Below are 22,500 nucleotides of genomic sequence, written 5' to 3'. Positions count from 1 at the left end.
TCAGCAGGACAGACGGGATGAAGCTAATACAACTGTTTTTTTATAAGCTCAGGAACGAAAAAGCTTTTCTCTTTCATGTTGTTCAAAGCCTTTTATTCTCTCTTAGTTCCCTTTCTTCGCTTTCTTCTACCTTTATCATTATTTTCCTTTCTGTCATGTTCTCTGTTTTCTCCATCCTCCAGTCCTGTGGTGTTTCATTCTGCTTTAGTATCAGCTCATTACTGTGAATAAATAGTCTTTCTGGGCAGAAGTGTTAAATATTCCTGTTATCTTTAAAAGGCCAGCTGCAGTGGCTGCAGATAAAGCTAGCTAGCTAGCTAGCTGCATGGAGCCACCATTAACATGTCACCTGGAAAGAGCTTTTAAACAAGCGCTAACCGCTAGCATGCAGGCAGGCCTAATCTCTTTAGTTTTCTAACGCCATACAGCTTGATCAACCAACGCTTAAAAATAATAATAGGAAGTAGGCTTTTGTTGTAAAAAAGTATATTTTCTACTGTTTGCATGACTGTCTGTCTGTTATTGTTCGGTAATTATGGAGTGAATGCATCACACACTTGACATGTTTTTTATTCGGCATCGTTTGCAGTTTATATTTCTTCATTTAACTTTTTATTTAACATTTATTTAACTAGGGAAAACAATTAGGAATGAATTCCTGCACAATGACGTGGAAAGTCACAATGTGCTCAGTCCAACGTCAGTCCACCATTTTATTTGAACACTTAGTCCCGGTCTCTCAGCAGTCTATTCACAGGGTTGTCATATCCCGTCGTCATGGTACGGTTCCTTAGCTGCGTCTAGCCCTGGGTCCATAATCCATATCTTCTGACTGTCACTTAATTAACATGGTAACAGCTTCTGTATTGTATAAGGCCCACGCCCATACCGGCCTCTACCGGAGTACATGGCAGGCCCTGCAGCGGCAGTCTATCAATCTACCTCCTCTCTCTTCTCTCTCTCTCTCTCTCTGTCTGTCTGTCTGTCTGTCTGTCTGTCTGTCTGTCTGTCTGTCTGTCTGTCTGTCTGTCTGTCTGTCTGTCTGTCTGTCTGTCTGTCTGTCTGTCTGTCTGTCTGTCTGTCTGTCATTTTGCATTCAGGAGCTTCAGACATTATCAATATAGGCTCTTTTTCCATCCTTCTGCTACCAGATTGTCCTCTCTCTCTCTCTCTCCCTCTCTCTTTTTCCTTCTCTCTCTCTAAATATGTTATCCTAATGTTTTTCTTTTCACTGCTCTCCAAGCACCCAGCATTGTTAATCCCAAACTGCCATCCCTCTCTTTTTGTATTTCATTCCATTCCGTTAAACACCAAGCTCTCTGTCACGGATCCCTCCAGAACTTTCATCACACACACCTCTCCCCTATTCCCACCGATTAGTATTTGTACATGTGCCCTTTGGTTTCCATTGGGCTGTCCATTATTTTTCCAATGTCCGCTGAGCTGTGTGTTTTGGGCTTTCGTGCCCTTGTGGATTGCGCAGATGATTACGGGTCTCATCCCTTAATTATTGTGCGCGTGTGTATTTATTCAAGGTACTCCTCGCTCTTGTGTTTGGGTTTCAAGCCTGTGTTTGTGTACGTGTTTGTTTGGTCTTCGTCCCCGGGTCCTTACACGTCACGCCGTAATTTGGGGCGTAATAAAAAAACTATTACACATTCCTGCGCCTGTCTCCCAAATCTTTCATACCAAAGTGACACTCTCCTCTTCTTTTTTATTTCAACACTTGTTCCTCTTCCAATAGTGATTAGTCCAGCCAAATAGCTGGAATTCGCTATTTGTAAAAATATCTCTCTCCTTTGCCAGCTTGAGCAGATGAACCATCGAAGCTAGAAATTCACCTGGCAGAAAGAAAGGAATTGGAGGAAAAGAGGAGAGGAGAGAAGAGATTATAAGAGGGGAAAAACAGATTTGAGAGAGAGAGACAGAGAGAGAGAGGGGGGGGGAGAGGGTGAGGGAGAGAGAGAGAAATATATACATTCTTAGTTTTAGCCAATTAGTGTGAGAAGCCACTGGTAATTAACTCTCCAGGGACCCAGAGGAATAGTCATGCACTCGTTTACATAATAAGAGAGGGAGTGCTCCCTCTCTTCCCTCCCTTCTCTCTCGCTATCTCTTTCCTCTCTCCTCTCTCTCCGCTCTGGCCCCGATGAAAGTTCTGGAGGTATCCGTGAAAGATGCCTATGAGAAATTCTTCAGCCAGAAAAAAAAAGACCATGATTTTGAGGACTTTCAAAAATGCTATCTACAGAATAGTTCTTTGGAGGAAGGATTATTTACATATATGTGACATTTGTATCTAAGTTATTTATCGAAGTTGGCCTAACCCGGGCCGGGCCGAGGACGTGGATGTCGATTATGTCAGCCCCCGTCACCGCTCTGGTTCAGAGGTTAAATGCGGAAGACAAGTTTCAGTTGAATGCATTCAGTTGTATAACTGTCTAGGATTTCCCCCCTTCCCCTTCCTTTCCCGCCGGGGAAGATGGCTGCCGTTTTACCAATTGTGTTATTGTGCATTTTTTTTGCGTTGTTTAAAACTTATTTTGTACATAATGTTTCTGCCACCGTCTCTTATGAATGAAAAGAGCTTCTGGATATCAGGACAGCGATTACTCACCTCGTATTGGACAAAGATTTTTTTCTTTAACGAGTCGGACGTGAAGGATTTACTTCAGGAACCCGACAAGGCCCACATCCCCGTTATTCGCATGAGAAAGAGACGGTGATATCGGGGAAGTAGGTCGGGGTGCCTTGTAAGGATCCGACGGTGAGTGGGTCTTCTACCTCTAACATCAGTCCTATTATTTGTAAACAACAGCTGGTGCACAAAATCGAATATTAACTTCTTTGGGATAGGGGACAGCATTTTCACTTTTGGATGAATAGCGTGCCCAGAGTGAACTGCCTCCTACTCAGGCCCAGATGCTAATATATGCATATTATTATTAGTATTGGATAGAAAACACTCTGCGTTAGCTGCGTTCCATTGCATTTCTACAGACAAAGGAATTCTCCGATTGAAACATTATTGAAGATTTATGATAAAAACATCCTGAAGATTAATTTCTACGAACTGTAATATGACTTTTCGTCTGAACTTTCGCCTGGACTTGGCTACGCCTCGTGAGTTTGGATTGTGTACTAAACGCGCAAACAAAAAGGAGGTATTTGGACATAAATGATGGACTTTATCGAACAAATCAAACATTTATTGTGGAACTGGGATTCCTGGGAGTGCATTCTGATGAAGATCATCAAAGGTAAGTGAATATTTATAACGCTATTTCTGACTTCTGTTGACTCCACAACATGGCGGATGGCTTGTATGGCTTGTTTTTGTGTCTGAGCACCACACTCACCACACTTGCATGGTGTGCTTTTTCGGAAAAGCTTTTTATTTTACCCCCTTTTTCTCCCCAATTTTGTGGTATCCAATTGTTTAGTAACTACTATCTTGACTCATCGCTACAACTCCCGTACGGGCTCGGGAGAAACGAAGGTTGAAAGTCATGTGTTCTTAGATACACAACCCAACCAAGCCGCACTGCTTCTTAACACATCGCGCATCCAACCCGGAAGCCAGCCGCACCAATGTGTCGGCTGGCTTCCTGGCACCTGGCAACCTTGGTTGGCGTGCACTGCGCCCGGCCCGCCACAGGAGTAGGTAGTGTGCGATGAGACAAGGATATCCCTACCAGCCAAACCCTCCCTAACCCGAACGACGCCTGGCCAATTGTGCGTCCCTCCACGGACCTCCCGGTCGCGGCCGGTTACGACAGAGCCTGGGCGCGAACCCAGAGTCTCTGGTGGCACAGCACCCTTACTTTTTAACCTCTTGATTCTAGCCATCCCGGATCCGGGATCGTGAATACAGCCTCAAGCTCATTACCATAACGCAATGTTAACTATTCATGAAAATAGCAAATTAAATGAAATAAATATATTTGCTCTCAAGCTTAGCCTTTTGTTAACAACACTGTCGTCTCAGATTTTCAAAATATGCTTTTGAACCATAGGTAAACAAGCATTTGTGTAAGAGTATTGATAGCCTAGCATAGCATTTAGCCTCGCATTCAGCATGCAACATTTTCACAAAAACAAGAAAAGCATTCAAATAAAATAATTTACCTTTGAAGAACTTCAGATGTTTTCAATGAGGAGACTCTAAGTTGGATAGCAAATGTTCAGTTTTTACAAAAAGATTATTTGTGTAGACAAATCGCTCTGTTTTCTTCATCACGTTTGGGTAAGAAAAAAACAGAAAATTAAGTCATTACAACGCAAACTTTTTCCAAATTCACTCCATAATATCGACTGAAACATGGCAAACGTTGTTTGATGTAAATTGATGTGGCTCTCTGCAAAATCACCGGATGTTTTGGAAGCAAAACATTACTGAACGTAACACGCCAATGTAAACTGAGATTTTTGGATATAAATATGAACTTTATCGAACAAAACATACATGTATTGTGTAACATGTAATCCTATGAGTATCATCTGATGAAGATCATCAAAGGTTAGTGATTCATTTTATCTCTATTTCTGCTTTTTGTGACTCCTCTCTTTGGCTGGAAAAATGGCTGTGGTGTGCTTTCGTCATAAAACCTTTTTGAACTCGGACACTGTGGTGGGATTAACAACAAGTTTATCTTTAAATGGTGTAAAATAATGTATAGTTGAGGAATTTTAATTATGAGATTTCTGTTGTTTTGAATTTGGTGCCCTGCACTTTCACTGGCTGTTGTCATATCGGGATCTAAGCCATAAGAAGGTAACAATGTCATAGAAAAATTAAATGATGTGATTTTTACAGTTTTTATAAATACAGTGTCATTGTGTGAATTTTACAGTGAATATTGGCCTACCATTTATGCACTGGAATGGCCATGACATGCTTCCCGTGGTTAAGTTATTATTGCCATGTCAGACACTCAAATTGTAAATTCAAATCAAATGTTATTTGTTACATATGCCAAATACAACAGGTGTAGACCGTTCAGTGAAATGCTTACTTACAAGCGCTGAACAACAATGCAGTTTTAAGAAAATCCCCCCAAAAAGTAAGAGATAAGAATAACAAATAATTAAAGAGCAGCAGTAAATAACAATAACGGCGCTATATACAGGGGGTACTGGTACAGAGTCTTTGTGGAGGCTATATACAGGAGGTACTGGTACAGAGTCTTTGTGGAGGCTATATACAGGGGGTACTGGTACAGAGTCTTTGTGGAGGCTATATACAGGAGGTACTGGTACAGAGTCTTTGTGGAGGCTATATACAGGGGGTACTGGTACAGAGTATTTGTGGAGGCTATATACAGGGGGTACTGTTACGGAGTCTTTGTGGAGGCTATATACAGGGGGTACTGGTACAGAGTCTTTGTGGAGGCTATATACAGGAGGTACTGTTACAGAGTCTTTGTGGAGGCTATATACAGGGGGTACTGGTACAGAGTCTTTGTGGAGGCTATATACAGGAGGTACTGGTACAGAGTCTTTGTGGAGGCTATATACAGGGGGTACTGTTACAGAGTCTTTGTGGAGGCTATATACATGGGGTACTGGTACATAGTCTTTGTGGAGGCTATATACAGGGGGTACTGTTACAGAGTCTTTGTGGAGGCTATATACAGGGGGTACTGTTACAGAGTCTTTGTGGAGGCTATATACATGGGGTACTGGTACATAGTCTTTGTGGAGGCTATATACAGGGGGTACTGTTACAGAGTCTTTGTGGAGGCTATATACAGGGAGTACTGTTACAGAGTCTTTGTGGAGGCTATATACAGGGGGTACTGTTACAGAGTCTTTGTGGGGGCTATATACATGGGGTACTGGTACATAGTCTTTGTGGAGGCTATATACAGGGGGTACTGTTACAGAGTCTTTGTGGAGGCTATATACAGGGGGTACTGTTACAGAGTCTTTGTGGAGGCTGTATACAGGGGGTACTGGTACATAGTCTTTGTGGAGGCTATATACAGGGGGTACTGGTACAGAGTCTTTGTGGAGGCTATATACAGGGGGTACTGTTACAGAGTCTTTGTGGAGGCTATATACAGGGGGTACTGGTACAAAGTCTTTGTGGAGGCTATATACAGGGGGTACTGGTACAAAGTCTTTGTGGAGGCTATATACATGGGGTACTGTTACAGAGTCTTTGTGGAGGCTATATACAGGGGGTACTGGTACAGAGTCTTTGTGGAGGCTATATACAGGGGGTACTGGTACAGAGTCTTTGTGGAGGCTATATACAGGGGGTACTGGTACAGAGTCTTTGTGGAGGCTATATACAGGGGGTACTGTTACAGAGTCTTTGTGGAGGCTATATACATGGGGTACTGTTACAGAGTCTTTGTGGAGGCTATATACAGGGGGTACTGGTACAGAGTCTTTGTGGAGGCTATATACATGGGGTGCTGGTACAGAGTCTTTGTGGAGGCTATATACAGGGGGTACTGTTACAGAGTCTTTGTGGAGGCTATACACATGGGGTGCTGGTACAGAGTCTTTGTGGAGGCTATATACATGGGGTGCTGGTACAGAGTCTTTGTGTCAATTTACGGGGGACACTGGTTAGTCAAGGTAATTGAGGTAATTATGTACATGTAGGTAGAGTTATTTAAAGTGACTATGCATAGATAATAACAGAGAGTAGTAGCAGTGTAGGGGGAGGGGCAATGCATATAGTCTGGGTAGCCATTTGATTAGCTGTTCAGGAGTCTTATGGCTTAGGGGTAGAAGCTGTTTAGAAGCCTCTTGGACCTAAAACTGCCAATTGCGCAAAAATTGGAGTTGAAAAATAAATCAAACAGCAGTGGCAAGCTGGGATCCCCCTCTTTTCAATAATTACTAACAAAACTCTTGTCTTGTCCCGAGCTTGCTTTTAGGAATATTGCGGGCTTATTAGAACACATTTCTTTCCATGGAGCAACCAGCTGTATGAGAAGTTGTGCACTCCATAGTTGATATTCTGCTGATAAATTAAAGACACAGCTCATTACCCACTTTTGGGATTTTTGTGTTTATTTTTTTAACAATTATTTTGACTACAGAATAGCATTATTACAATATTCATTTGAATTTTTTTCCCTGTATATGTTTAACCAACATGTGATTTGTGTCTTGGCAAGCAAGCAGCTACATAGTGTAGGCCTATTGGCAAGAGGCTGAATGTATCTCACCTTTCTGTCTCTGAATGTGTAGGCCGTCTACCTGATGCTGTCTGGTCAAAAAGAGTATTACATTGTTGCCGCCCATACTGTAGCATTGAATGCAAGGGAAGCCAGTGAGTGTTGAGCTAAACTGAGTGAATGGTCCAGGCGCACGAAAAGAAGAAGTGTAAAGGGAAGACAGTGAGTGTTGAGCTAAACTGAGTGAATGGTCCAGGCGCACGAAAAGAAGAAGTGTAAAGGGAAGACAGTGAGTGTTGAGCTAAACTGAGTGAATGGTCCAGGTGCACGAAAAGAAGAAGTGTAAAGGGAAGCCAGTGAGTGTTGAGCTAAACTGAGTGAATGGTCCAGGCGCACGAAAAGAAGAAGTGTAAAGGGAAGACAGTGAGTGTTGAGCTAAACTGAGTGAATGGTCCAGGCGCACGAAAAGAAGAAGTGTAAAGGGAAGACAGTGAGTGTTGAGCTAAACTGAGTGAATGGTCCAGGTGCACGAAAAGAAGAAGTGTAAAGGGAAGACAGTGAGTGTTGAGCTAAACTGAGTGAATGGTCCAGGCGCACGAAAAGAAGAAGTGTAAAGGGAAGACAGTGAGTGTTGAGCTAAACTGAGTGAATGGTCCAGGCGCACGAAAAGAAGAAGTGTAAAGGGAAGCCAGTGAGTGTTGAGCTAAACTGAGTGAATGGTCCAGGCGCACGAAAAGAAGAAGTGTAAAGGGAAGACAGTGAGTGTTGAGCTAAACTGAGTGAATGGTCCAGGCGCACGAAAAGAAGAAGTGTAAAGGGAAGACAGTGAGTGTTGAGCTAAACTGAGTGAATGGTCCAGGCGCACGAAAAGAAGAAGTGTAAAGGGAAGACAGTGAGTGTTGAGCTAAACTGAGTGAATGGTCCAGGCGCACGAAAAGAAGAAGTGTAAAGGGAAGCCAGTGAGTGTTGAGCTAAACTGAGTGAATGGTCCAGGCGCACGAAAAGAAGAAGTGTAAAGGGAAGCCAGTGAGTGTTGAGCTAAACTGAGTGAATGGTCCAGGCGCACGAAAAGAAGAAGTGTAAAGGGAAGCCAGTGAGTGTTGAGCTAAACTGAGTGAATGGTCCAGGCGCACGAAAAGAAGAAGTGTAAAGGGAAGACAGTGAGTGTTGAGCTAAACTGAGTGAATGGTCCAGGCGCACGAAAAGAAGAAGTGTAAAGGGAAGACAGTGAGTGTTGAGCTAAACTGAGTGAATGGTCCAGGCGCACGAAAAGAAGAAGTGTAAAGGGAAGCCAGTGAGTGTTGAGCTAAACTGAGTGAATGGTCCAGGCGCACGAAAAGAAGAAGTGTAAAGGGAAGACAGTGAGTGTTGAGCTAAACTGAGTGAATGGTCCAGGCGCACGAAAAGAAGAAGTGTAAAGGGAAGCCAGTTTGGATTTGGCTTCACTCCAATCACATCACATCGAGAGCAATAAGTCATTAACAGAAACAACTTGAAGAAGGTTCATCTCGTTCTGTTGTTGTCCTCCGGTGGCCAGCTAGCTAAAATTGTCCCTTTCTTAAATTAGCCATGGAAGGAGATAGGGATTTGGACTTGTGGTTTTGCTTAGTTCTCTGTACTGGCCAATGATTATAACGTTGATTATGATCAAACCATAAATTATTGCATTGTGCCCCTGGCCTGAGAGGATGGAAGTTCAATATGTAGATAGATGTAGAAGGCTAATGTTAACTAGCTAACAATGCCCATGAAAGAAAGTTAGGCTAATGAGCAAGCACTTTAGCCAGGTAGCCTAGGACAATAACAAATACAAATGTGTACTGTATGACAGTTATAGACCGTTTCGTCAACATGAAACAGAGGAGGATGGCATTTCTCCATATGTTTTTTCTATGTACACGAACGAGCGCACGCACACACACACACACACACACACACACACACACACACACACACACACACACACACACACACACACACACACACACACACACACACACACACACACACACACACAGAGGGAGGGAAATTCGAACCATAGACAGCCACATCATATTTAGCTTACGTTGATTAGACTAAATTGTTTTTCGTATCTTTCAGTAGTCACTGTATTAGACTAAGCATAGGTGAATTAATGATTTTGAAATGTTGAAGTTGAAATGGTGCTGGATAGTAGAGAAAGCTTCTGTTTTCTTTGCGACTTGAGGTAACTCTCCGTGGTTCTAAAACAAGTTGTTTAGTAGTCTGGAAATGTTTCATTACATGCAATATGCTTTGTGGATTTCACCCGATAGAGGTTGCTCTCTGGTTTTGTGATTAAAAAAATGTATGGTTTAATTTATTCTGCCACTGTGTCTTTTTATTATCTCGACCTTAGGCCGATATATCACAGTGTCAAGGCATATGAATTTACAGGATATAGAGCAAACAATGCAATTATCACAACACATAGGTTGTAATATGGCTTATTTTCTCTGGTTTGGCTTCCCCGGTGGTTTTACCCACCCACCACTACTGCTGTTGTGTAGGATGTCTGATATGACAAGCAGGTGGAGGACATTTATTCTGTGATTGTGAAATGCGCTCGCCGATGTTCAACTCTGCCTTGGCTAAGACGGGTCTGGTGCAAGTATCAAGGGGTCCAGCTTTTGTCAAATTAATGTTAAATTGGACCGGTTGTAGCAGGTTAGGAAAATTAACGTAGCAGGTTATAAGAATTAGGCTAAGGTTAGGAAAAGGGTTAGAGTTAGCTCAAATACATTCATTTGACAAAAGCTGGATCCCTTCTAGCCATGACCGTATCCAGGCCCTACTGAGGCAAGGTTTGACAAGGCTTTAACATTCTTGCCTCGGCTTGGAAACCAAAAAGTGTGAAGTGTCAGACGTTGGGGAGATTGTGAAGGATTCAATGGAAATATAAATGATTATTTTTTGTTTTGAAGTTTGAAAATGTACAGGCCCAAGTGGGCCATATGAAAGCTTGATTAACTGGCCCGGGCAACTCGGCAGATGTTGACGGGCCAGCGGGCAGCCCTGAATGATGAGCCCTGCATAAATCCCACAATCCATCCCATAGGTCTGGAGCATAACCCTGCCATTCAGGTGGACTCTATTTACTTTTCTCTTGTTGAATTGAGGAATATTATTATCTTCAATCCATGTGTCAAGGTTTGTGATCTAGATGGATCAGCGAGATGAGTTATACACCTTTGTTTCAATTTAAGTTGTTAGTTCAGATTGATGTCAGCTGCTCTTTTTTTCTTTCTCTCTCCTGTTTCTTTGAAAGCTTAGTTTAAATGTGTGATAATTCCTCATTCCTCTCTTCTTTCCTCTCTACTGTCATTTGGCCTGTGACAACACACCAGCATTTCCACTGCACACTGATATGGACAATGATGGGGAAAATGTCATTTTTGGAAAAAAAGAGCTGTTTTGTCTTCTGTAAAGGTATTCACAGTAAGACTGATAGGATATGTCTATGCCATAACATTATCAGGAGGCTATGGATAAGATACTGTAGGAAGGTTGAGGAAAGATTACATACTCATATTTCATGTCTTTGAGCAGGTGCTGGATGTCATAGAACAGGTTCAGCAAATGATAAAGAAAGACAACGATTCAACCACTCAGGTCTTTATCAGGTTAGACCAGGTGTGTGTGCGTGCATGCATGCTTGCATGTGTGCTTACATGCGTGTGTGCATGAGTGTGTGTAGGTAGGTACTGTAGGAGAGGACCATTAGACAGGTGCATGCTGGTAGTAGGCTAAAAGAAAAATGAAAGTAGCGCTACAAAAAACTACAGCCCTGAACCGAGTTGGTGGTATCATTATGAAGAGTTTTTGTGCTGTTCGATTACTCTTTTCTTTTCCACACGGGTTCCATTTAGCTAAGGGGCGGTGAGTGAGTGAAAAAGATAACATTTAACACACAGAAGTTCATATCTGTAGGGTTGTGTTGTTTTTGTCACTATCATGCCTCTTTTTGTCCTCCCCGTTCCTTACCTTTGATGGCGACGTACAGTCTGGATTAAAGCTTTAAATTCACTTCCTGTTTCATTAAAGGAGCTTTAATTTAATTAACCAACGCGGCATGAGCTCCCTCCGCTAGCTCTGCTCGCTATCTGGCCCCTCACACACACACACGCACACACACACGCACACACACACACACTCTGTTCCTGACTGAAGGTTTCCGACGCTCCGAGGAGAAGAATAAAATCTGTAAAAATATCTCTTCGTCTCCAAGGAGGAAGTGTCCTTTTAATCATAACTCCACTTAGATCCCATTAACATCTCAGAGAAGAGGAGAGGAGAAGAGATGAGAGCGTGGGGCGATACAGGCAGAGACACACAGCACAGCCTAGCGCTTAGTGCAAGATATACCTTGTGCAGGTTGTACCTAAATCAGATGTTAATCAGAATATTAGCCAGAATACCATGACCTGAATGGTTAGCCACAGTCACAGTCTATCAGGCGCTTGGTATAATGTCATACTGAGAGATTGGATTTGATTTGAGATTCATACATCTATGTCCTTACTGTTCCTTTCATCAGTGCGTGAGGAACTAAAAGCGTCCCATAATCCCATCCCCACCATCCTGTGGCTTGAGTTTCTTTCCCATTGAGTGGTTGGTTGGAAGCCCGTGTCAGGATGTCAGGGGATGGGTGGCAGCCTCATTCTGTCACAGTGTGGACAGACAGTGGTTAGGATACATGACCTCTCATGGGCCACTCATATTACAGCCCTCAAACTGGGGAAAAGCCATGTGACAAGATCATTCCTTGACAACAACAAAAAAAACAGGGAAGGTGTTTAAAAAAAATGTTCTATGCATTTTTGTCCATCCAGCCGGCAGTATCAACCTGTCTGTCTGTCTGTCTGTCTGTCTGTCTGTCTGTCTGTCTGTCTGTCTGTCTGTCCGTCCGTCCGTCCGTCCGTCCGTCCGTCCATCACTCACTCACTGTGAGCGTCTACATGTCTGTTTTTTCTTTAGATGCTTTTAACATTTTTCCATACATCTTAACAAACAGTATTGTTCTACTGGGCCATATCAAGATAGCACAACACGAGCTGTAACTCAGTCTCTCCTCTCTCTCCTCTTTTTATCTCACAATCAGTGTTATTTAATGGGCTTTATCTCTCCTAGTGAAGCAGCATGAAACAACAGTGATGGTTATTTGTGTGTGTGTTTGCGTACGTGCATGTGTCCGTGTGTGTGTGTGCACGCATGCGAGGGTCCTGGTTAAACACGGCATGTTATTATAGATGTGCACCTCAGGACACCAACAGCGCTACTTCTCTACTGAGGCCTGTTCTGACTGTTCACTCCCAGAGCCCCTCCTCATATCCTTCCATCTTCACTCCCTCCCCGGGATACCTCTCTCTGGTGAATGCATCATGGCTATATCCTGCCTGAGCTGTGCTGCTTAGGGCTGGCTACATGACATGTTGTCTAATGATAGGTGGTGGTGATTGTGGGGAAGGAGGGATGGGGGAGGAGGGATGGAGGGGTAGAAAAGGGTTCTGGGAAGAGTGATACATATTGAGCTCTTGACATGAGTCATTTGACATAGCAGCCTCTGTAACACCAATTTACAGGAAATTACTTTCAGGCATAGCTGTAAGTTGGCCCCACACCAGGCAGCCATAGAGGAGAGAAGTGGGAGACCAGAGGATAAGACACTTTATTGTTGAGTTAGAGTTTTCTAGGGTCGTTAGGTTTTTCAGACCTAAAGGTGGTTGTAGCTGTCTTTCATATCTCTATCGCTCTCTTTCTCTATCTCTTTCTCCATCTCTCTCTTTTTCTCTATCTCTTTCTCCATCTCTATCTCTTTCTCCATCTCTCTCTCTTTCTCCATCTTTCTCTCTTTCTCCATCTCTATCTCTTTCTCCATCTATATCTCTTTCTCCATCTCTATCTCTTTCTCCATCTATATCTCTTTCTCCATCTCTTTCTCCATCTCTCTCTCTTTCTCGATCTCTCTCTCTTTCTCTTCTCTCTCTCTTTCTCCATCTCTTTCTCCATCTCTATCTCTTTCTCCATCTCTCTCTCTTTCTCCATCTCTTTCTCCATCTCTTTCTCCATCTCTATCTCTTTCTCCATCTCTATCTCTATCTCCATCTCTTTCTCTATCTCTTTCTCCATCTCTATCTCTTTCTCCATCTCTTTCTCCATCTCTCTCTCTTTCTCCATCTCTATCTCTTTCTCCATCTCCATCTCTTTCTCTATCTCTTTCTCCATCTCTTTCTCCATCTCTATCTCTTTCTCCATCTCTTTCTCTATCTCTCTCTCTTTGTACTTTTATCCCGTCAAGCCTAACAGCATCACATCAAATGGATGTTACTATTAGCCAATGTATGTTCGCTTTGACCCGATGGCAGGTGCTGTGTTATCTAGACTTGGTGCTCCATTTGAATTTGTCTGGTTGGTTTGACCCGATGGCAGGTGCTGTGTTATCTAGACTTGGTACTCCATTTTAATTTGTCTGGTTGGTTTGACCCGATGGCAGGTGCTGTGTTATCTAGACTTGGTACTCCATTTTAATTTGTCTGGTTGGTTTGACACGATGGCAGGTGCTGTGTTATCTAGACTTGGTACTCCATTTTAATTTGTCTGGTTGGTTTGACCCGATGGCAGGTGCTGTGTTATCTAGACTTGGTACTCCATTTTAATTTGCCTGGTTGGTTTGACCCGATGGCAGGTGCTGTGTTATCTAGACTTGGTACTCCATTTTAATTTGTCTGGTTGGTTTGACCCGATGGCAGGTGCTGTGTTATCTAGACTTGGTACTCCATTTTAATTTGTCTGGTTGGTTTGACCCGATGGCAGGTGCTGTGTTATCTAGACTTGGTACTCCATTTTAATTTGCCTGGTTGGTTTGACCCGATGGCAGGTGCTGTGTTATCTAGACTTGGTACTCCATTTTAATTTGTCTGGTTGGTTTGACCCGATGGCAGGTGCTGTGTTATCTAGACTTAGTACTCCATTTGAATTTGTCTGGTTGGTTTGACCCGATGGCAGGTGCTGTGTTATCTAGACTTGGTACTCCATTTGAATTTGTCTGGTTGGTTTGACCCGATGGCAGGTGCTGTGTTATCTAGACTTGGTACTCCATTTTAATTTGTCTGGTTGGTTTGACCCGATGGCAGGTGCTGTGTTATCTAGACTTGGTACTCCATTTTAATTTGTCTGGTTGGTTTGACCCGATGGCAGGTGCTGTGTTATCTAGACTTGGTACTCCATTTGAATTTGTCTGGTTGGTTTGACCCGATGGCAGGTGCTGTGTTATCTAGACTTGGTACTCCATTTTATTTATTTTTCCAGCCCTTCCCTCCCTCAGTATTATACTGTAAATGCCGTCATTGAAAATAAGAATGTGTTCTTAACTGACTTGCCTGGTTAAATAAAGGTAAAATAAAATAAATAAATAAAACATTCAGCCTAAGATGTAATTTACTAGTAGAGCCCTGAGGTAGAAGTGAGTTGTGAGTTGTGTTATACTACACTCACATTCATTATAAGTCTTAAGTGGTAATTTACAGTAGGGTTGATCATATGCCGAAGCCCAGTGTCAGGCTGAAGAATAAGAGTATTTAAAGTGAGGGAGGAATGATCTTTTGGTGGTATTCTACTGACAACTCTTTTATGTTCATGTATTTCATACCCCTATGTATATTTAATACTGTGAGGTATTGTAATTGTAATGTCCCTTAGTTTCATTATAGATACAGAATAGCACCTATTCATTGTCTGTCTGTGTGTCTGTGTGTCTGTGTGTCTGTGTGTCTGTGTGTCTGTCTGTCTGTCTGTCTGTCTGTCTGTCTGTCTGTCTGTCTGTCTGTCTGTCTGTCTGTCTGTCTGTCTGTCTGTCTGTCTGTCTGTCTGTCTGTCTGTCTGTCTCTCCATTGTTTCTGTGTGTGTACCAATTGGTGTGTACAAATTCCAATATTATATATATAATATATAGTGCTCTGAAAATGCATGTTTATTGTGCTAGAGGGTGTATGTATTGTGGCTGTACAATATACTGTATCTTCCCTTCAAACTCATATCAGAATAAATTTTTTGTTTTTGTGAAAATTGTGGATCTTGCATATTTTTAGAAGGTATTTTATGGTTAGGATATGACTGACAATTGGATTCTGATTCAACATTTATTTCCATACCAACAGAAGTTGTTATAATAATTTTGCACGCCCAATTTTTCAGTTTTTGATTTGTTAAAAAAGTTTGAAATATCCAATAAATGTCCTTCCACTTCATGATTGTGTCCCACTTGTTGTTGATTCTTCACAAAAAAATACAGTTTTATATCTTTATGTTTGAAGCCTGAAATGTGGCAAAAGGTCGCAAAGTTCAAGGGGGCCGAATACTTTCGCAGGGCACTGTACATACACTCACGTGCATCACTTCTACATGCAATAGATAAAGTACACATGGTAGAACATTTCCTTTATAATTACATCCACTCTGTTTAATGTCTCACATATAGAAACTCAGCAGCATACTCCTTCTCCAGCCCTTCCCTCCCTCAGTATTATACTGTAAATGACTTTTCTGGAAGGTTCTATATGACTGTTTACAGCCTTGGTACAGCACCCAGGGCTAAGATAACATTCACAGACAAATATAGCCAGTATCAATATATTCCCTATATAGTGCACTACTTTTGACCAAAGCCCTATGGGTCCTGGTGAAAAGTAGTGCACAGCATAGTTAATAAGGTTCCATTTGGGACAGAGCCCTTGTCTGTGCTGTAGCCAGGGGATCTGCTGGGCAGTAAAACTCTATGGGGCCACCATAAAGCGATTAGCGACAGACCTGGGGTTGTTACTGTGGGTTTATCAATGAGTCAAGGCTAGAGTGCATGCCGTGTGTTATATAGGAGCTGGGAGCCAGGGAAAGGGTTAACAAGTGTGTGCACGCGCGCGCGTGTGTGTGTGTATGTGTGTGAGTAAGTAAATGTCAACTCAAATGAAATTGTATTTGTCACATGCTTCATAAACAACAGGTTTAGACTAACAGTGAAATGCTTAATTACGGTTACTTCCCAACAATGCAGAGAGAATAAAATAGAAAAATAATAACAGGAGGAATAAATACACATTGTGTAAAGATAACTTAGGGTACCAGTACCGAGTCTATGTGCTGGGATACGAGGTCATTGAGTTAGATATGTACATATAAAGTGCATTCGGAAAGTATTCTTGACTTTTTCCACATTTTGTTATGTTACTGCCTTCATCTAACATTGCCCCCCCCCCCATCAATATCCCATGATGACAAAACAAAAACAGGTTTGTAGAAAACTGAAATATTACATTTACGTAACTATTCAGACCCTTTACTCAGTACTTTGTTGAAGCACCTTTAACAGCGATTACAGCCTTAAGTCTTCTTGGGAATGAAGCTACAAGCTTGGCACACTTGTATTTGAGGATTTTCTCCCATTCTTCTCTGCAGATCCTCTCAAGCTCTGTCAGGTTGGATGGGGGGCGTTGCTGCACATCTATTTTCAGGTCTCTCCAGAGATGTTCGATCAGGTTCAGGTCCGGGCTCTGGCTGGGCTACTCAAGGACATTCAGAGACTTGTCCCAAAGCCAATCATGCGTTGTCATGGCTGTGTGCTTTGGGTCGTTGCCCTGTTGGAAGGTGAACCTTCGCCCCAGTCTGTGGTCCTGAGACCTCTGGAGCAAGTTTTTATCAAGGATCTCGCTGTACTTTACCTCGGTTTCCCAGTCCCTGCCGCTGAAAAACATCCCCACAGTACGATTCTGCCACCACCTTGGGGATGGTGCCAGTTTTTTTCCATAAGTGACACTTGGCATTCAGGCCAAAGAGTTGATATTGGTTTCATCAGACCAGATAATCTTGTTTCTCATGGTCTGGGAGTCCTTTAGGTGCCTTTTGGCAAACTTCAAGTGGGCTGTCATGTGCCTTTTATTGAGGAGTGGCTTCCGTCTGGCCACTCTACCATAAAGGCCTGATTGGTGGAGTGCTGCAAAGATGATTGTCCTTCTGGAAGGTTCTCCCGTCTACACAGAGGAACTCTGGAGCTCTGTCAGAGTGACCATCTGATACTTGGTCACCTCTCTGGCCAAGGCCATTCTCCCCCGGTTGCTCAGTTTTGCCGGCCGGTCAGCTCTAGGAAGAGTCTTGGTGGTTCCAAACTTCATCCATTTAAGAATGATGGAGGCCACTGTTTTCTTGGGGATCTTTAATGCTGCAGACCTTTTTTGGTACCCTTCCCCAGGTCTGTGCCTCGACACAATCCTGTCTCGGAGCTATACGGACAATTCCTTCTACCTCATGGCTCGGACATGCACTGTCAACTCTGGGACCATAAATAGACAGGTGTGTGCCCTTCCAAATAATTTCCAATCAATTAAATTTACCACAGGTTGATTCACCTGAGCGCAATTTTGAGTCTCATAGCAAAAGGGTTGAATACTTATGTAAATACTTTTTTTCTGTTTTTAATATTTAATACATTTGCAAAAATGTCTAAAACCTGTTTTTGTTTTGTCATTATGGGTAATTGTGTGTAGATTGCTGAGGATGCTTTTTATTTACGGGTGTAACGTAACAACATGTGGAAAAAGTTAAGGGGACCAAATTCTTTCCGAAGGCACTGTAACTAGGAATAAAGTGATTACGCACAGAAAAGAGAATAAACATTAGCAGCAGCGTATGTGATGAGTCAAAAGAGTAATTGGTCCATGCAGATAGTCCGGGTAGCTATTTGGTTAACTATTAAATGAACTATTTAGCAGGCTTATGGCTTGGGGTAGAAGCTGTTCAGGGTCCTGTTGGTGCATCGGTACCGCTTGCAGTGCGGTAGCAGAGAGAACAGACTATGACTTGGTTGGCTGGAGTCTTTGACAATTTTTAGGGCCTTCCTCTGACACCGCCTGGTATAGAGGTCCTTAATGGCAGGGAGCTCAGCCCCATTGATGTACTGGGCCGTACACACTACCCTCTGTAGCTCCTTGTGATCGGATGCCAAGCATTTGCCGTATCAAGCGGTGATGCAGCCAGCCAAGATGCTCTCAGTGGTGCATCTGTAGACATTTTTGAGGATGATAAGATAATGATAATTCCTTAATGATGTGGACACCGAGGAACTGGACGCTCTCGACCCGCTCCACTACAGTACACATATATGTGCGTTCGTGTGTGCGTGTATGTGTGGGTTAATGTTTGCTGTATGCTGTATGCTTAGGCATTCAGTTGGTGTTTGCTCAGACTTCTAACTGTGGGGGCAACCCTGGCTGGTGTACATTTGTCTAATCAATAACATAATTGCAGTGAAATCAGCTCTTATCACAGGAGCTAGTCAAGACATTTACTACAGGCAAATAAAGACAGCCAACATACAGATATTGACTAATGGTAGTGGAGATAATTAAGTGGACTTTAACTCTCACTCTCTCTCTCACTGCACACCTCACTTTTACTCCATCTGTCTGCCTGCTTCCCTTACACCCTCAGTTATTTAAACACACTTTACTAAAGTTATGAACTGGATTGAATTGAATTGAGGTGAATATATTGAAGATGAAACGTGTTTTTATCCATACTGTTTTAAATAACAGAATTGTCTGAAGTGAGTTGTAGATGGTACACTTCATGATATACAGTAGACTAAGGAATATTTCATGGTTCGGGATAGAGTAAATACAGGTACAGTAATCATTTATGTCTGGTCCAATAAACTTTATCATTATTGCATATAAACTATTCTAAAATACTACTTACAAACAAAATGTATAATGTTTGTATTCATAGAAAAGGTGGGATTTATCAAACATTCCATCACTTGTGATACGCACACCGGTAGGAGATAATCATTGATAAATACCAATTGTTCTCAGTGCATCAACCATGGCATTTTGAAACGGCCCTAATTAACCATATATGGTCAAAATCATTCAATTTAAGCCTATGGAATAAATACAACACCATACCATGAAATACAATGGCTCAACAAAAAAACTACCAATAGAAAACTTTTCCGAAACTGAAATAGAGGTGCTGGTGTCAGAGATTGAGTACAACCAAAAGGTTTTACTTGGCTCGCTCAGTTGCTAAAAAGAGAGGACCATTAGGACAATTCAAGTTACTTTAGCAATTCCAAATATACTTCAAATGAGTAGACAACAGTCATCAATAAGCCATCCATCCTCAACAGTTCCCATCTGTAGGCGTAGAGGCCCACATTGCCGTTCTGCAGAATGAACTAGTCATGCGCTCCACCTGGTCACCACATTCAGTGTTTTTTGCAGTGTTAAATACAGTAAGTAAATCACTGGGGAAGCCAAGCCAGGAAAAAAAGCCATATTAAACCTATTTGGTAATTGCATTGTTTGTTCTATAACCTGTTAGTTCATATGCCTTGACATCGTGATATATACTGTAGGCCTAAGGTCGAGACAATATTTAGGATCTGTAAATAGCTTGGCCTACAAAACACTTGATTTAGAACTACAGAGAGTTTCTGCAAGTCACAAAGAAAACAGGCGCCACCGCCACTATGCCAGCACCATATCATCATCAAGTCACCTCTGCTTAGTCTACTACAGTGACAGCTAAAATATACTAACAATTATTTAGTCCAATCAACGTAAGCTAAAAATGATGTGATTGTCCATGGTACTGATTTCTGTGTGTATGTTTGGTGTGTGTGTGCGTGCAAGTAGAAAAAAACATGTTGACTCACCCTACTTGTCGAACAACACCAATGCCGTCCTCCTCTTTCATGTTGCCTAAATGGTCTATGGCACTGTCATACACACTTTTAGTTTTTGATGTCCTAGGCTAACTGGCTAAAATGCTTGCTCGCTTGCCTAACTTCCTTTCATAGGCAACAATGCCCCAGGCCAGCTACTGTAAATTAGCCTATCATTACTATACCTAGCTACATGTTCAGCTTCATTATTCTCTGAGTCCAGGTCAGATGCTTTCTCCGGTCAGATTCATTCTTTTTTTTTCTCTGTCATTTATTTGGGGAAGCCTGGATTCCCTTGGCTTCCATGAATACACACCACTGATTATACCTATCACCTGCACATTAAGAGTAGATGCATTTTCTGTTCACATAGTTAACCTGCAGCATACCACCCACATCCCACTGCTTGCCTCTAAAACAAAGTAAGGTTGGTCCTGGTTGGTCCCTCTGTGGGAGACCAGATACTGCTGTAATTGGTGTTAGAGTGCCATTAGGAGGCACTCTTTCCTCTGGTCAAAAAAATAATAATATCTCAATGGCTCAGGGTAGAGATTTGGGACAGAAGCTGGGGTCCTTGGGATATGTTGCCTCCTCTGGATTTGAGGTCTTACCAATGCCTTGCAAAGCTTCTCGAGAAATATCTGTCTCCTCTGGAGCTTCCCTCTGTTCCAATTTGGGTTCAACTCCAACCAGATGACAAACGTGTTGTTCGCCAAGATGTTGAAGAATATCACAAGTGGCCAGCGTAGGGTTCTTCTTTTTTCATCTGTAGCCAGTCACCAGCTTGTCTAAATTGTCCACCCCTCCTTTTGTGGCATTGTAACCCTTTGTGATTTCTGGTTTTTGATGCTCCTGGCCACAGATTCTCCCATCCCTATGCAGCGTACTCACGAGTACCACATTTTTGCCTTTTTTTGGCATGTAGGACACTAGGGACGTGTCGGCCGTGAACATAAACGTAAACATAAGAGGATTTGATAGGCCTGTTCTGTGTATTCAACAGCTGAGGTTGGAGCTTATTTTTTCGTACTGTTCCTATCATCATCATCTGCCTCTTGAGGAGCTCCTGTCCCAGCTTGTGTGAAGTAAAAAAGTTATTGCATGTGATATTGTGACCATGGAGTCCCTGTGTCACGTCCAGGACAACCCGCATCCCTTGGTTCTTCTCTGGAGCTCCTCCATCTGGCTTCCCCCATATACACATGCAAGTTCCACACATATGATGATGCAGCATCACAGGCAGGCCAGATCTTGATTCCATATTTTGCGGATTTAGACGGTATGTACTTCCTGAATGTGTAGCGGCCCCTAAATGGCATAAGCTGCTCTTCGACAGTAATGTTGGGCCCAGGTTTGTAAAACCACCCACTTGTCCCACACTGACCTGATTGCAGCTAGCTTGTCTCTGCCGAACTGGTCTCGCCCAACTGGTCTTGTGTCTCGGTTATCGAAGCAGATAATCCTGGAAATAATGTGGAAGTTTTCCAGAGGCATTGTTGCACAGAAAAGTCATCTGCCAGTTTGTGCATCCCACAAGTATGCATGTAAATGAGTTTGGTCCATCTCCTTCCATCTCTCTCCAAAAACATGCCTTCCCTCCAACTTAGTGGTCCAGAAAGATTTTCTGGATGGTGTCTGGGATGAACCGTTCAAAAGAAGACTTTATGTCCGCCATAGCAGCACCCACCCGCAGGACGCGCTCCAGTAGGTATATTTCACTGGTCAGCCCCAAAGCCAATTCCTCATTTAGCTGCCTTTCCTTCCAGTTCTCTGCTGCCAATGACTGGAATGAACTACAAAAATCGCTGAAGCTGGAGACTCTTATCTCCCTCACTAACTTCAAGCACCAGCTGTCAGAGCAGCTCACAGATCATTGCACCTGTACATAGCCCATCTGTAAATTGCCCATCCAACTACCTCATCCCCATACTGTATTTATTTATTTAGCTTTTACCTTTTACTATTTACCTTTGCACCCCAGTATCTCTACTTGTACATTCATCTTCTGCACATCTATCACTCCAGTGTTTAATTGCTATATCGTAATTACCTTGCCACTATGGCCTACTATTTACCTTTGCACCCCAGTATCTCTACTTGCACATTCATATTCTGCACATCTATCACTCTAGTGTTTAATTGCTATATCGTCATTACCTTGCCACTATGGCCTATTTTATTGCCTTACCTCCCTTACCTCATTTGCGCACACTGAATATATACTTTTTTTTCCTACTGTATTATTGACTGTATGTTTGTTTATTCCATGTGTAACTCTGTGTTGTGTATGTGTCGAACGTCTTTGCTTTATCTTGGTCAGGTCGCAGTTGTAAATGAGAACTTGTTCTCAACTAGCCTACCTGGTTAAATAAAGGTGAAATAAAATAAAAGCTACTGTACGTCAAAATCAAAAATGGATAACAAGGAAAGCGCAATAAAAACTTGAAGTGATGGTGGAGGAAATAGCAGCCAGGAAAAATGTTGCTGTTGGGGAGACTTGATAAGTGCGGGGTCACTGCAGAGACCAAAAAGAGAGGATGGGCGAGGGTGGCCGAGTCCCTCTCTGCCGTCGGGGGTAAAGGACAGTGACGCCGTAAAAAAGAAGTGGTCCAACATGAAGTCGGCTGCTAAGAA

The 22,500-nt window shown here is 42.6% G+C and overlaps 1 protein-coding gene and 2 long non-coding RNA genes across 9 annotated transcripts in view; all 3 read left to right on the top strand.

The window, feature by feature from the left end:
• The window catches only part of LOC118366646 (receptor tyrosine-protein kinase erbB-4-like), a 545,013-nt gene that overhangs the window by 39,563 nt on the left and 482,950 nt on the right, over positions 1–22,500 (top strand). The gene's annotated exons all lie outside the window — the stretch shown is intronic.
• LOC127915081 (uncharacterized) lies at positions 6,871–8,457 on the top strand. Of its 3 annotated transcripts, none has more exons than XR_008090157.1 (3): positions 6,871–7,459; positions 7,527–7,660; positions 8,197–8,457. It is a non-coding gene; the product is annotated as an uncharacterized LOC127915081 (long non-coding RNA). The 3 variants fall into 3 exon arrangements; XR_008090156.1 differs by having other exon boundaries at positions 8,130–8,457; XR_008090158.1 differs by lacking the exon at positions 8,197–8,457 and adding an exon at positions 7,728–8,122.
• On the top strand, positions 13,573–15,021 carry LOC127915082 (uncharacterized). Of its 4 annotated transcripts, XR_008090159.1 has the most exons (5): positions 13,610–13,647; positions 13,712–13,775; positions 13,840–13,967; positions 14,032–14,351; positions 14,416–15,021. It is a non-coding gene; the product is annotated as an uncharacterized LOC127915082 (long non-coding RNA). The 4 variants fall into 4 exon arrangements; XR_008090160.1 differs by having other exon boundaries at positions 14,032–15,021; XR_008090162.1 differs by lacking the exon at positions 13,712–13,775 and having other exon boundaries at positions 13,573–13,647; positions 14,032–15,021.

This window comes from Oncorhynchus keta, chromosome 34 (assembly GCF_023373465.1).
Source record: "Oncorhynchus keta strain PuntledgeMale-10-30-2019 chromosome 34, Oket_V2, whole genome shotgun sequence".
NCBI lineage: Eukaryota > Metazoa > Chordata > Actinopteri > Salmoniformes > Salmonidae > Oncorhynchus > Oncorhynchus keta.
This window is presented reverse-complemented; position numbering and strand designations above follow the sequence as displayed.